The sequence below is a fragment of the Sturnira hondurensis genome, unplaced genomic scaffold, assembly GCF_014824575.4.
Source record: "Sturnira hondurensis isolate 20B ecotype Veracruz unplaced genomic scaffold, ASM1482457v3 Scaffold0024152, whole genome shotgun sequence".
NCBI lineage: Eukaryota > Metazoa > Chordata > Mammalia > Chiroptera > Phyllostomidae > Sturnira > Sturnira hondurensis.
Genome location: NW_028096783.1, coordinates 9,089,589 through 9,104,254, shown reverse-complemented (window position 1 = coordinate 9,104,254; position 14,666 = coordinate 9,089,589). Strand labels below are relative to the sequence as shown.

Sequence of the window (14,666 nt, the reverse complement as noted above, 5' to 3'; positions counted from 1 at the left end):
GACTGCGTGGGAAGGAGCGCAGGGGAAACAGGCCTGCCTCACCCCCCTCACTCCCACCTGGCTGGCCCCGCCCCCTGTGGATCCGCCCTGATGGCTCTGCTCCCTGTCCTGACCTGAGAAGTCAGAGCACGTGCCCGGGCCTGCGGGAACTCCATCACAGGGCCTTCTCTGCAGGGACCCGAAAGGCAGCTTGGTGAGGAGACGGAGCAGGAGGAAGAGCTGAAAGAGGGATCAGATCCCTAGCTCCGGTTCCCAGTCACTCTAATTCACTGCACTGAGGAACGGAGAGAGAGGTCACCTTGCTGACCTTGGGCTCACGCTGGGAGGATGATCACTCCCCCATCTGCCGGAGCGCGGGGTCCCGGGATCCTGGGTGAGCAAACTGAGCCCCGGGCCCTGCCCGCATGGAGCTCACAGCCTGGTGGAGAAAACAGGCCTCACTCAATCCCAAACAAGTGTCTGATTACAAATGGAATTACAGGACACAGTATCCAAAGGAGCCTTCCCTGGCCCAAGAGGTGAGCTGAGAAAGTGAAACCGTTATTACTGGAAAGTGGATGAGGGGAGAGCATCTTCCAGGAAGACGAGACACTTGTGCAAAGTTCCCGTCGTGAGAAGAAGCACCTCCTGTTGGAGGGCCCAAGGGCCTGGGTGGCTGGACAGAGAGCCAATGAGGGGCAGCGGGGCCAGAGGCACCTGACCTTCCAGGCCGTGGTGAGCGCGTCCACCTTGATCTTAAGAGGGACAGGAAGCCAGTGACATGTTGGAAACAGGGGAAGAGAGGGGAGGGGTGGCCCGGGCGTTGCACCTCAGAAAGCTTTCTCTGGCTGCATCGTGGAGAACTGAGGGAGAACGCCACTGTGTCCACAGGTCATCTCAGTCCCTTAGTTTCCCACTTTGGTGAGCTGACGTCTGTAGAATGTGCTGGAGCTTTATGACAGGAGGTGTTTATCTAAATTCTGATCAATATTCAGCCTCAGCTCAGAACCCACAAAAATAAGCCATCGCCCTCGAAGCCATGTCTCTCCTTTCCTAGCTCGACCGAGACTCAGGCAGCCATGACTGTGCTGGCCATGGCAGGCACAGCACGTAGGTGGGGGCAGCCGTGTATGGAGACCCCAGCCTGCCTGGGAGATGTCAGGGGGGCCCCTGAGTGTTTGGATGGGCAGAACTGGGAGGAATGTGGTGGGGGCTGCCTTGAGCCAGAGAAGTGGAGTGCCAGGGCGCCTGGGGGCTTCCAGGCGTTGTGGGGCCTCCTGCGCTGAGTGTGTGGGCAGAAGGACTCCAACACAAGCAGGCTACCTCCCCTGGCCAGGAGTGGCCCGTGCCTCCTCTCTGCCTGGCTGCTGCCTCCCCTGTCCTTGGCTGTGCCAGCTTGCTGCTGTTACAGACACCGCCTCAGACTCATTTAGGACCAGCCCCCTTCCTTCTCTCGCTCCAGCAAGCATCAGTTGGTCATGTCCTGTGGGTAAGGCTCCTCTGAGGGGCAAACACCCACTGCCACCGTCTGTGCCCTTGGGCATTCTGCCTACAGGGGCAGCTAAAATGGGACACAGTGAACTCCCAGAAGTCAGAAAAAACTCGGCGCTGAATATAGGGCCACCGCCTAGGTAATGTGCCATGGCTGTGAGGGGTGTGAGTGATTCTTTATAGAAACTCAGGAGGCTTTACAGGGTAAATAATATTTACACAGAGCCTTTGAAGGAGGAGCTGTATTGCAGCTACTTGAGCAGGGAAATGGAGCAGAGGCGTCTGTGCGTGGAGTCTGTAGATGAGAGGGCAGCGCACTGCCCCACCGCAGACCAGGCTCAGTGATCTGTGGAAAGGTTCAGACGGCACTCAGTTCAGGAGTTTTGCTGCGACTCTGAATTCCACCACTGTCTTGGAAAGCAGCGGTAGATAGTACTGAACCAATGGACGTGGCTATATTCTAGTAACACTTTATTTACGAAAACAGACACCCTCGGGGTTTGCCTGAGTGGAGCTTGCTAGCCCCTGGCCTAGAGGAGAGTTATAAGAGATAAGCCTGGAAAGTTAGGTAGGAGCCATATCATGAAAGGTCTCGTGTTATGTGACTTAGTTTTTAAATAAGGTTTTTGCCCTGGCCGGGAAGCTCAGTCGCTTAGAGCGTCATCCCAATACACCAAGGTTTCGGATTTTCTCTCCAGTCAGGGCACATACAGGAAGCCACCAATGGACTAATCAATAAGCGGAACAACTAGTTGCTGCTTCTCTCTCTCAAATCAATAAACAAAAATCTAAAAAGAGAATTTATAAGGTTCTCGAGCATGGGAGTGAGTTGTCTAAGGTCACGGGTTTATGGTCCGGTTTAGAAGGCACTGGAGAGAAGGGAGCAGCAACCATGAGGAGCGCAGGCTGGCTTCGGGCGAGGCCGCTCCCCTTGAGGCTGGCGTGCTGGCGTGCTGCCGTGCGTGTTGGACTCGGGCCTCGGCCTGCCGAATCGTCCCTGCCCCTCCATCCTCCCCTCCACCCCGTGTCCCTACAACTCACTTTCCTCAGGCAGACATGTGACAGGTGCTACCGTCTCCTTTCCCGTGGAGAGAAGGCAGTTAATGGCCTCCTTCCCCTCCCCCTCCCCTTACCCCCACCCCAACCAGGCCAGGGCCATGGCAACAGCATAACTCTGGCGGGGCCCAAGGGCTACTCAGCACCCTCACTCCCGGGGCTCCCGATTGGCCCTGAGCCTGCACGGTGTACCGTGGCAGAGGCAGATCGGGGACCAGTAGCTCTGTGCTGTCACCAGCGTGGCCACAAGCCCTCTACAGTGCGAAAGGGTGTCCCAATAGAGCAGTTTCAGATTCCCTCCTACACTGCATGAGGCTCCGCTTCCCCAGAGCCCAAGAGAGGAAGGGCGTGCGTATTCTCCAGGTCACGTCTTGCTTCAAGGCCCTGCTCCCTTTCTCCCCATCCTGCTTTTGTGGCCTCCTTCCCTCTCCCTGGACAGCTTTCCCAGGGGGCGTGGCCCCTGCCCTTTGTCGCTGTGATGAAGCTGCTGCGTAGACGTTTGTCCTCACTCGGGCCGGCCAGCTCGCTCACCTCAGGCAGGAACTCTGAGGGGGACCAAAAACTCAGTAATCAAGAGAACTATTCTAATGCAGTATTTTTAAATCCTTACCCGAAGATAGGTTTTTTGCTTTCAGAGAGAGTGGAAGAGAGAGTGTGTGGAAGGGACAGAGAGAGAGAGAAGCATCCAAGTGAGAGAGAAACACTGATCAGCTGTTTGCCTGACACGCCCCGACCGGGTAGCCCACCTAAAACCTACATACATGCCCTGACCAAGAATCGAACCTGCAACCCTTTGCTGTGTGGGATGACTGAGCCACCTGGCCAGAGCAGTAATGTGATATTTTTTAAAAAATCAAAATTCATAACAAAAACACATGATAAGCAGAACGTAAATAACAGGCTTGGCCACTCCTGATTCTTCTTAGAATCCCATCGCTTTCTAACATGGTTGTCAAGGCGCTGCCCCGATCCTGTTTTCAGGCCCCTGCGGAGGTTTGGTCCCTGAACTTTGCCCTCCAGGTGACTCACTCGTGGCACCCCCGAGTCCCAGCCCTTGGGGATACCCGAGCAGGAGCCAGTTGGCCTGCGCACATGAGCTGCCGGCTGCAAACTCCTCTCCTGTCCCTGCAGGGAGCTTCTCACTGTCTGTCTGTCTGTCCTGCGGCCTGGCCTGTTTCCCAGCACCTTCTCCTCTCTCCCTTCTGCTCCAAGCTCTGCACTCTTCCGCCTTGGAGAGCTGGCCTCGTTTTCCTGGGAAGTTAGTGGGACTTTAAAGTCCTGGCAGTCTACTCCCTTCCAGTGACCTTTGCCCCTCTGCCCATACTGTCTGACACTGCACGTGCGTTTCCATGCCTTCCTGTCATCCGTCTGCTGCTCTCGTCCTCTCCCCCAGCCAGAGCGTAAGCCCCATGAATGCTGAGATGTCTTCCTGCGAACAGTTCCTGGCATGTTGTAGCCTTTGTTGAATGAGTTACATTTGAGTTTCCTTTTCTTTAATCTTCCCTCTCCCAGACTAGGCTCGGTTTCTCCTTCAATAGCCAAAGATGTTAAATCTTTTCCTACAAGAAAGACCATCTGACCTGGCCCTCCACCCTAAGTGGTGCAAAAAAGGTGGCAGAAGCTTTGAAATCACAGTTATTATTTAACAAGTCCAACCTGGGCAACAGAAAAACAACATTTTCCAGACAAACTCCAGGGCTTTCGAGGTAGGCTGTGCATTCTGCAGCCAACCTCACCCCCTCCCCACCGTAAGGGGAATGATGCCCAAAGGAAGATTTTAATTCCATGGAATTTGAATCAGTAATGATTCTTTTTGTGACGTTAGCCAAAACACTTCAAGCCTCAGTTTTGATGATTCTATCTGTAAAATGGGAATATTGGTTCCGGCACTTGTAGCTGCACAGAATTACGATGAAGCTCAAGCACAAAGCCTACGGGTGTGGCCGGATGTGCCGGGGGATATAAATCATCCACAGACACAGGGTGGGTGAGACACAAGGCAAAGCCTCACCCACCTTGGCCATGGCAGCGCCCAGGGCCTCCAGATGCAAACCCAGTGGAAGTGACCTTTCGGTCCTAACTGTCCTATGTCTCAGATGGAGATGCTGAGGCCCAGGTAGCAATGTGCCCGACGTCCATTCCAAGCTGCTACAGGAAAGGTATAGAGAGTGCCAGGCCTCCTGGGTCCCGTGCCGTCCTGGCCTCTCCGAGGTTCTCAGTGGCTAATTATACAAGAACAGGGATCCTGGCCTCCACTCCCACCGCAGATCAAAATCACTGCGGCTGGAGCGGTTCTGACTTTCATACACCCTCTCCACTCCCAGCCCTTCACACAACCCGTCACACACAGCCCGGGCAGAAAGACATTTTATTTATTTATGCATGTGTTTATGTGTGTATGTATTTATTTAATTATTTAGATCTGCACCTGAGGGCATGTTTATTGATTTTAGAGAGAGGAAGGGAGAGAGGGGGTTGGAGGAGAGAAACATCAATCGGTTGCCTCCCGTATGCACCTTGACCGGGGATTGAACCCAAAGCCTTTTGGTGCCCAGGACATTGCTCCAGCCAACTGACCCAGCCAGCCAGCACAGGAGAAAGGCATTTTAAATAAAATTCTTGTACCGCCCCTTCCATATCTGAGATTCATTTCTGAGTAGCACCTGAAAGGGAATTGTACAGACATGCCCTTTCCCGTCCTTGTCCTCGCTCCTTTGCTGTCCTCCAGGGGCAGTTACGACTGAAGCCTCCGTGAGACACAAGGTGTAAATCTCCCCAGGTGGGGATGCATGCCTTGGGTGGCAGGTCCTCAGGGGGCAGCATGCCTGTGGGATTCCTGTGGGAGGGACCAGGGCCCTGAGAAGGGGAGGGAGGCACAGGGAGAGGAATTTCTTCCCTGTCATGCTTCCGGTGCATTCCTTAGTGACTGAAATTCACCTGCCGGGGAAATTCACACCTCACCCTGGAAGTCCTGGGAGGCAAAGTCAGGGCCATCAGAGTGTTTCGCTGGTGGGTGTGTCCACAGGGCTGCATGGATCCCACAGGCCTCTCTGGGCTTCTTCATGGGCGTTCGGCCATGACCATGACCGTGAGCCAGAATTCGCACCTTCGCAGGTCTGTGAGTGTGTCTCTGGGGTTATTTATGTGTGTGTGCATGCATGTGTGTTCTTGCCACTGCTATTGCTGTAACCATGTGTAGATCACTATTTCTTTTCAAGAAGTAATTTCTCATTTCCTAATTACTCCGTGTAAAAGGCCATCCAGAGCCCAGTTCCTAGCATCCTCTTTCAATAAAGCGATAGTATCACAGCCTTGTCCCAAAACTGGTCCCAGCAGAGGCTTTTCCTTGATTTTTTGTCGAACGAAATGTCACCAGCTCACCAAATGATGAGAAGAAGGATTTGTCTTGTTTATTTTCCAAGCCGGGCAGGCAGCAGAAGCCGCCCGGCCTCTTAGCACCTTTCCCTGGCGGGGTGGGTGGGGAGGTGGGTGGATGGGTGGCCAGCGTGCTCAGGCTTGGACTCTGCTCTTTCCCTCTGACCCTAAACCAGCTTTGTGGCTTTGAGCGAGTCACTTTTCTAAGCTCAGTTCCCCCTTTTAAAAACAGGACCAACCCTAGCTGGTGTAGCTCAGTGGATTGAGCACGGACCTGCCAACTAAAGGGATCGCGGTTCGATTCCCAGTCAGGGCACATGCCTGGGTTGCAGGCCAGTTCCCAGCAGGGGACACACAGGAGGCAACCATACATTGATATTTCTCTCCCTCTCTCCTTCTCTTCCCCTCTAAAGATAAATAAGTAAAAACATTTTAAAATAAAAACAGGACTAATAGCCTCCTATTTTATAGGATTGTTGAAAGGGTTAAATAATATCCTCTGCTAAATATATCCATGTACTCCTTTATTCAACCAGTATTTGTTGAACGCCTGATATGTCCAAGGTACACATCAGTCTAGGATTATATAATCTAGTGGGACGGACAGACAGACAGACTGGCAAGCAGACAGGCAGAGTCTGGGGCATAAGTACTGGGAGAACTGTGCGCAGGATGCTCTTTGCCGCCTCAGCGGCCCCTGTGGCTGCAGCACAGCCCGAGGGAGACTGTCTGGGAGGCCGCGGGCCAAGCCGAGGTGTGGCAGGTGGAGAGGAGGACAGCGGAGATCGCTCACTCTGGGGGCCACACAGAATGATTAGCTTGTTCCAAGTGCGCTGGCCTTCTCCTGCTTCTGGAGAGAGCCTCTGGGGCTGGGAAGGCTGGCTCAGAACCAGGGTCACCCAGCAGCCTGGTCGGGTGAAGCCAGAGGGTCTGCTCACTGAGGAGAGGAATAGCAGGGAGTAGGGGAGGGACTGAGCCCACCTGGGGGGCAAGGAGGGATGGAGACAGGAGGGCTTTCCGGAGATTTCCAAAGGGCTTCTGGTGGGGCCGAAGTTTTCCCCAGGAAAATAAATCCTGATGGGAAAATTCAGTGACTTCCCTACATGTAGGGCTGGTCTCAGTTGAGTTAAAAGGGACATTTGCTTTCCATGATGGATTTGCTATCACCAGTCTCTGTATTTTGCCAGGTCTCCTGATGGCTCTGGCGTTGTTGCTCATTCATCATCCTCTCCCTTAGCAAACACGCATGGGGCCTGAGGCCAGGCCAGGCCAGAGCTGGAAGCTCGGGGGTGGGAACACCTGGCTCAGGAAGCTCAGAGCTCATGGGAGGGATGCCTTCAGGAGCACGAGGCAATAGTTTAGTGAGACACAGCCTGGAAGTCATGGCTTTCTTTTAAGAGAGAGCTGGTCCCAGCTATTAGGGGGACAGAAAGAAAGGAAGGACCTACCCTGTGTGGGGCAGGGTGGCGTTGAAGGAAAACTTGACAGAGCTGGATCTCGAAGGATGAGCAGGATTCTGCCACATAAGATCTAAACAAACTGTTATTACTGTCACTGTCGTGAAAGACGATAGTCACCATTTATTAAAGCTTAGTCTGTGTCAGGGCCGAGTACTTCGCTATACCAGGAAGCGCATCAGGAGTTAGGGAGTTCCCATTTTACGGAAATGCAAAAACCAAGACTGACACAGGCCAGGCAGCTGGTAAGAAGGAGAGCTGACCTGAAATCCTAGTTCGTCGGACTTCAGAGTTTTTTCCACCCCACTGTATTCTCTCTCCCACATTCACTTATTGTGTAGGAGACACGAACTAACCCATAATTTGGCCAAAAGCTCTCAATTCAGAGACATGTTGAAGTACAGAGAACTATAATGGCTTTGACAATGAGTGATAATAACCAGGTAGGCAAACTCTCCACTGAAGTGGCTAAGCATTGATTTGCTGTAATATTTTCCAATAGTGGTTCCTTTTTTTAAAAAACTTTTTGAGGGAGGGGAAGGGAAGGAGAAATAAAGGGAGAGAAACATGTGTGAGATCAATTGGTTGCCTCTCACACACTCCCAACTGGAGACCTGGCCCACAACCAACCCAGGCATGTGCTCTGACTAGGAATCGAACCTGTGACCTTTCCATTTATAGGCTAGTGCTCAATCCACTGAGCCACATCAGCCAGAGTAGTGGTTCTTTTTCCCCGTGGTAAGAATAACCCTTTCAACGACCTACATGATTGTAGTACTGACCCGGGTATAAATGGAAGGCACAGAGAAATTAAAGACACGGGCCTTGTTCTCAGGATGTGCGGTGTCATTGAGGAGATTTCGATTAACACGGAAATCGGAAGGTTACAAACTAGAGGCAGATTAAGGGCAGAGCACAGGGTGCAGGTGCAAGGGGCCAACTTCACTCAGTTGCAGAAGTTCAGAGACAGGTAGGATGTGAATTTGTCTTGGAGGCTTGGGTAGGACCTGGACAGCGGAGAAGATGGGGGAACATGTGGCCGTCCAGAAGGGCATGTGTCTTGGGCAGGGGACAGAGGCCTCTGACATGGTATGAGTTTGGTTGTGAGACAGCAGTCGCCAGACGTAGCTGGAGAAAAGGTTCAAGTCTGAAAGGATTTAGAAGGCACACACATGCCCATCACTGTGCTTAGGCGAGAACAGCCCTGGGTGGGCTCCGGGGAAAGAACAGACTCTTTTGAGGCTCTCCCGCTGATGTGGAGGAAGGCTTGGGGGGGTTTGCTCCTGGGATAGATACCAAGGTGGGGCAAATTCTTCAAAGTGGTCAAAGGACCGGTCTTAGTTTGGCTTTCTGGACAGAGCCCGGTGGCTCATCTTCACCCCTGTCCTGTTCATCTGCAGACAGTGTAAAGTGCAAGTTGGCAAAACAGGCGCAGCTGCTCCCCGGGGCTGCCTGCCTGTCCCCGTCAGAGGTGCCCTGGAAGAATGACGTGGGGTAGGCAGGGGGTGCTGATCAGAGCTAAGGAGGAGGGGCTGGAGCTGCTCCATTTCTTGCAGACCTTGTGGGTACAGAAGGGACTTTACCTTCAGGATGAAGTTCCTGGCTCCTTATTTGTCCCCTGAACATCTGGCCCGCCAGGTCACACAGAGCCCGTGTCTTCCTGCCCATCCCTCCCCTTTCGGTCTGGCTGCTGCCTTGCCTGTCCCCCTGCCCGTCAGGCAGCCGGGGCCCAGCTCAGGATCAGGGCAGTAACTCTGCAGGCCTCCGCTCACCTCTAGGGGGGAAGGACTTTGAATGGCAACAAAAGGGGAGGTCATGGGTTCTGTCTGGCCCAGATCTAGAGAGGCACACCCAGGCCCCCTCCTTCAGGGCAAGGCAGGCTCAAGTGTGGAGGGGAAGTGGCTCGGAGAGGTGGCTGGGGTAGGAAGGGTGGCGGTGACCCCGGGCAACCTTCTCCCTCCAGCCCAGCCAGTTTTCTTTCCCCCCAGTGCTCCTGCCGTGTGACTTGCCTCCCTGTGCTGAGAGGAATGGCTGGCAGCGAGAGAAAGGAGGTTACAGGCTGCATTTGTGCCTGGAAGCTTCCTCTAGGCTGCCAGCAACCAGGCCGCTGTCACTTCTGGGAAATCTATGTGAGTTGTAGCCCTGAAGCGTGCCCTGAGTGGGACACTCAGTGTCCCCTCAGACCGTCCTTCCTCTCTCAAGCATACATTTTGTTAGTCCTCAAGTGGGGAGTTCGGTGGACTTCTCTTCCCCAACATGGGTGCAATTCCTCTCGGAGGGGCCCGGGCTCCTTGGTTCAGTGCCACCTCCGGGGTGTGGGAGGCGGCAGAGGCGCAGCTGGGGCAGAAGGATGGCAAAGCCAGCACCCGACTGCAGCCCGCGCTGGGAGGGGACTCCAGCCCCTCAGCACCAGAGTGGCAGCAGCTCTTAGAGGCCGAAGAACACACCAGGCAGGCAGGGCTTCCTCCATCTGCAGCCCTGCCCCAGACTCTGGCCTGTGTCCCTGCCACTGAGACTGACAGCTAGAAGCAGCACCATTCACACATCACAGGGTACAGATGTTTCCTCATCATCTAGATTGTGAGCACCCCGAAGACAGGCAGGGTGTGTGTGTGTGTGTGTGTGTGTGTGTGTTTCATCTTTGTACACCCAGGCCCCAGCACCTGGTTCTTCACAGATGGAGGCTAAATTGAAGCAGTGGGGCAGGTGGGATAGGGCATAGTAAAACTCTACCTAGGCACAGAGGTTCCCCTGGCCTCAGACACCTGGGAAGGTTGGGGGTGTGGGGGAGGTGGACACCAGGTCCAGCCCCCGACCCAGGGCACATCACCTCTGCCCGTTCCTCGGGGAGCCCAGCCTTTAATGGCACTGACTCTGGCCAGCACTGCCTTTGGACTGGTAAGACATCTAAGGGCGAAGAGAGGTGGGGAGGTCGGGAGAGCAAAATGCCCACAGTCAGGAGACGAGCTGCTTGCTGGCTGTTTTCTTCCGCCGGCTGGTGCTCAGCCTCCGTCATCCTCGTTGCCCACATCTGTAAAATGGGAACAACTGCCCTGCAGGGAATGGGTGTCTCTCGCACACTGCAGAGTAGACCTCATAAACTGGTGGGACCTCCCTACAAGGGAGGGAAAATTGGTAAAATTTCTTTAAATGACCACACCTTTAGATTTCGAAGCTCCACCTCTAGCAACTTACCCTAAGACAGCGATTACATCTGGAGCAAAGCATGGCTACAAGAGGGAGCATTATTTCTCTATAATATAAGAAACTGGAAATAACCACAACGATAGAAATTTGGCTGAGTGATCTAGTGTATCCATAAATGGAGTGCCAGACAGCCACTGAGATTATAATATACATATCCTTTATATGCAGTGGTATTTATGATATGTTGCTAAATATAAAAGGCTGGTTACAGAACAGTACCTATAGTATGACAGTTTTTTTAAAGCAATTCTTTTTGTTTTAAATCCTCACCTGAGGATAGGCTCATTGATTTTAGAATAAGAGGGAGGGTGAGAGAGAGACAGAGAGATACCGATGTGAGAGAGAAGCACGGATCGGCTGCCTCCCTTCGTGCCTTGACCCGCCGGGATCGAACCTGCAGCCTCTTGGTGTGTGGGACGATGCTCCAACCAACCCTGCCACCTCACCAGGGCAGTCTGACATTGTTTATAAGAAGAGTTTTGCTCCATATATTAACTATGGTTATTTTTGTATCATAGGATCAATTACCACGAACCTAAAATTTCTTCCTCTTATTTATTTTGTACATCAGCATGTATTATTTGGTAAAGGTAATACAGATTGAGTTACTATATTCAAATATATAGCATTTAGCATTTAACATTGAAGAAGATATTATGTATAAGGGTACTTTGCAAACTGAAAAACTGTGCAGACATCAGACAGAGTCTTCGCCCAGGAGGGGACTACAGTTTGGGAAGAGATGAAAGATACGTGAGACCCTACTGCGTGAGACCGAAAGCACAAGAGCTGTCAGGGAAAGCTGGGCGGCGTGTTACCCCGAAACACCGGGGAGGCAAGACGGCTCCTGGCTTTAGAGGCGAAAGCCGGAATGTTTGAGTTGACTGTGGAGCAGCGGTTAGGGTGTGGTCAGGCAGAAGTGCAGAGCTGGCAGCAGGAGAGGGGCGCGGGTCTGGAGATTGGAACTGGCCTGTCTGGGGGGAGGGCAGCCAGGCTGTGGGGAACGGATGAGAGGTGAGCCTAGAAAGGCAGGTAGGGGCACCCTGCGGGCCTGTGGGCGGCTGCGCTTGGTGAGACAGTCAGCGATCGTTTGTTGGTGCCTTCTGAGTCAGGAGCCACTGAAAGTTCCGGAGGATGAGGTGACGGGGCTGCAAGCCCACCAAGGGCAGCAAAGTCCTCACGGCTGTGTTGGCAGGCCTGGTGTGGACAGAGGCCGGATGAAGTCGGGAAGCTGAGTCCGGCTTCACTGGGTGGCGGGGGCCGGCTGGCCAGCATGGTGGGTGGGAGGTGGAGGCAGGCCCAGGGCCCTCTCTGGGTCGAGTCACTGGGAATGCAAAGGAGAAAAGACCACCTTCCACCCTGACTGGAGAGCAGTGGGAAGTGGAGGATGGAAGAATCTGACTTGTCTCCCCAGTTTGCCGCCTGGGCGGGGGGCGGAGAACTGGACATAGTCCACTGAACTCACAGGCCAGGCCACCGGTAGGAGGGGCGGCCGAGGCAGGCGTGGGGTGGCAGTGATTTGATGCTCACAACAGGCTTTCTCTCCATTCCTCCTGGTCCTCGGGTCCCTCCAGGTGGCTACTCCAGGGCTGGCAATGTGGGATGGGGGGACCCAAGCCTCCTGCTGCTGTGAGTGTCTGGCACCCTTAGCTCCCCTTGGGGAGAATGTGGAGTGTGCAGAGAAAGGTTTCAGTCCAAAGAGTGTTTGTCCACGGGAAGTTATTAACCCCCTGCCTCCTCTTGGATCTCCTCTCAGCTCCCCCCTCCTCCTAGCCTGCCCCAGTTCCCTCTCCCTGCGGCCCAGGGCTCCTTCCTCCCTGGGGGTCCCAGAGGCTGTGTCTGCCCGCTCACTGCCCTGCAGGGCACACACGGATGTGCACACGCTCACACATGCTCTCACACTCACACTCACGCCTTGGAAGGAAGGTGGAAAGTCTTGTTCAGGCGAATGTCTGAATTTCCACCTCCTCGCTGCAGCTCCCAGCCAGCTCCTCCCGTTGTCATGTCGCTGGTTAATTACATTCTTTACTAAGGCGCAAATGTGTTTTTACAGGGAGACTGAGATGGCGTTAACTAGGAAGGAGCTGTGACTGTTAAAGATGCATTTACCTCTGGTGCAGGGCTGGGGCTCCTGGCTGAAGAGGCGCCAGGTGCTGCTGAAAATACAGCCGGGCACCAGGCAGCAACCCCCCCCCCCCCCCCCCCCCCCCCCCCCCCCCCCCCCCCCCCCCCCCCGCCCGAGGGGANCCCCCCCCCCCCCGCCCTGCCCCGCCCTGCCCACCCTAAGCCGCAGGGAGAAGTGGGAGTGCGAGTTTGGGACATGCCAGGCCGGGCCGCAGGGCGGCGCTGACCATCGACCTCCATCTCCCAACACCTTGGTCCTTTTCAGATAGTGAGGAATAAAAGAGATTCAATTTAATCTAAAATGAAAGTCGTGTACTCAAAGCTCCCTTGGGGCCACAGGCTGCCCGTCCCTCACTGTTAACATCCACTTGGGGCCCATTGCTCTCCTGGCTCTCCCGGTCTGCTGACCGGGGGCACCCCTCCCCCCACCCCATCCGGGGCTCCCAGGCCCCAGACCCCTGAAACCCATCCACACATCAGAAATGGTCACACTTTCACCGCTTTCCCCTGTGTTCCCAGCAGTTTAAGACAAGGGCCCAGCATCACTGAGGCCTCCCTGCCCTGTTGGGGACAGTGGGGTGGGGGGTGCGGAGGGCAGGCCGCATGGACGCCGGGTGTCAGGAAACCAGACAGATGACGACAGGGTACTTCCCGCTGTGGTGAGCCGCTGGGCTCTCGAATGGCTGGGTGGGCCCCAGCAGCCACACGGAGGAGGGAGACCTGAAGGGAGATGATGGCAGCCAGGCCCGCAGGGCAAAAGCACTGGACCCTGTCCAGCCAGCCTGGGGGCGAGGTGGGTGGTGCACCCCCGTTGGCCCAGGTGCCCTCCCCTCCTTCCCTTCTCAGAGCTGCCCTGTCTTTCCTCACAGGTGTGCTGGCTGGAGCTGACAGGAAGGCTTTCTGGCCCAGCTGGAAGTGAGACGAGGGGGGTGAGTCTCCCGAGAGCCATCCAGGAGGCCACCAGGATCAGGAACAGTAAGACGTGCTTCTTCGTCCTTTCACACGTAGTTTACCGCTCCGGGCAGACGCTCTTGTCTTCCAAAAGCCTCGAGACCCAGCCCGAGACGCCAGCCAGCACTTTGCACTTGCTCCCTTGGAGAGCACACGGGCTGCTTCACGTCTCAGGTCTCCTCCCCAAGGACAGTTTGAGGGTGCTGCCCTTCCCCACGTGCCTCCCCTTCCTCCTGCACCCCCTGCGAACAGTGCATGGCGTGGGTGCAGAGGGCTGGGCTGCTGCCCCGTCGCCGTGGGATGACAGCCCCGAAACCCCTGCAGTGTGCGCCCTCACCGGGGCGCGTTGCCAGAAGTGCAGTTCTGGAGTCTGCGTCCGTGAGTCAGAGTTACGGCCCAGGAGTCTGCACCCCACGTGCTTTTGATGATGAACTTGAAGGAGACTGCGTCCCAGGTGTTTCTGATGAACTCCGAAAATTGTTCTTTAGAATGTAGAAAACGTTTTGAATAGAAAATCTCATTTAATCCTCTTATCAGATAGGGTTCTTTAAATCCCCTTAAGTAACTTCCCCTGGGAGACAAGTCAGTAGATGCAGGGATGTGGCAATCCAGTTACCCCAAAAGCACTCCTCCTCCCGGTGTGCCGTGGGAAGGGCCGGTCTCTTGTGGTGAGATTGGCCCCCAACTCCAAGGGACCCCGCCCAGGACTGTGTAAGTTTCCTGTTGTCTCAGGGCCACCAGGACCTTACAGTTCATCAGCCGTCATTTGGGGGGCAGTAATCTTTGCCAACATCCTCAAGATGTTGGAGAGAGATTTCCCTGGAGAGAGAGGGAGCGTTAACCAGAAAGGTGAATGGGAGGCCTGCCTCCCGAGCAGGTAGTTAGTGAATACACAGATATTCAAGAGGACCACCTTCTGAGAGCAGCAGAATTAGCCAGGGACCACCGTCCCCTTCTTGGCTGTTTGGGGGGCTCTGTGTCAGGTGCATTAAGCTGGGGCACATGCTGCAACTTGCTGTGGCTCCT

At 54.7% G+C, this 14,666-nt stretch overlaps 1 protein-coding gene across 3 annotated transcripts in view; it reads left to right on the top strand.

Annotated features, from left to right (window-relative positions):
- Nucleotides 1–14,666, top strand: part of PKNOX2 (PBX/knotted 1 homeobox 2) — a 254,565-nt gene that overhangs the window by 139,784 nt on the left and 100,115 nt on the right. For 2 of the 3 annotated variants that reach the window (XM_037038199.1, XM_037038200.1), the window contains exon 3: nucleotides 13,559–13,693. The gene's annotated coding sequence lies outside the window, so the exon portion shown is untranslated. The remainder of the gene's footprint in view (nucleotides 1–13,558; nucleotides 13,694–14,666) is intronic. The other variant, XM_037038201.1, reaches the window with a different exon arrangement.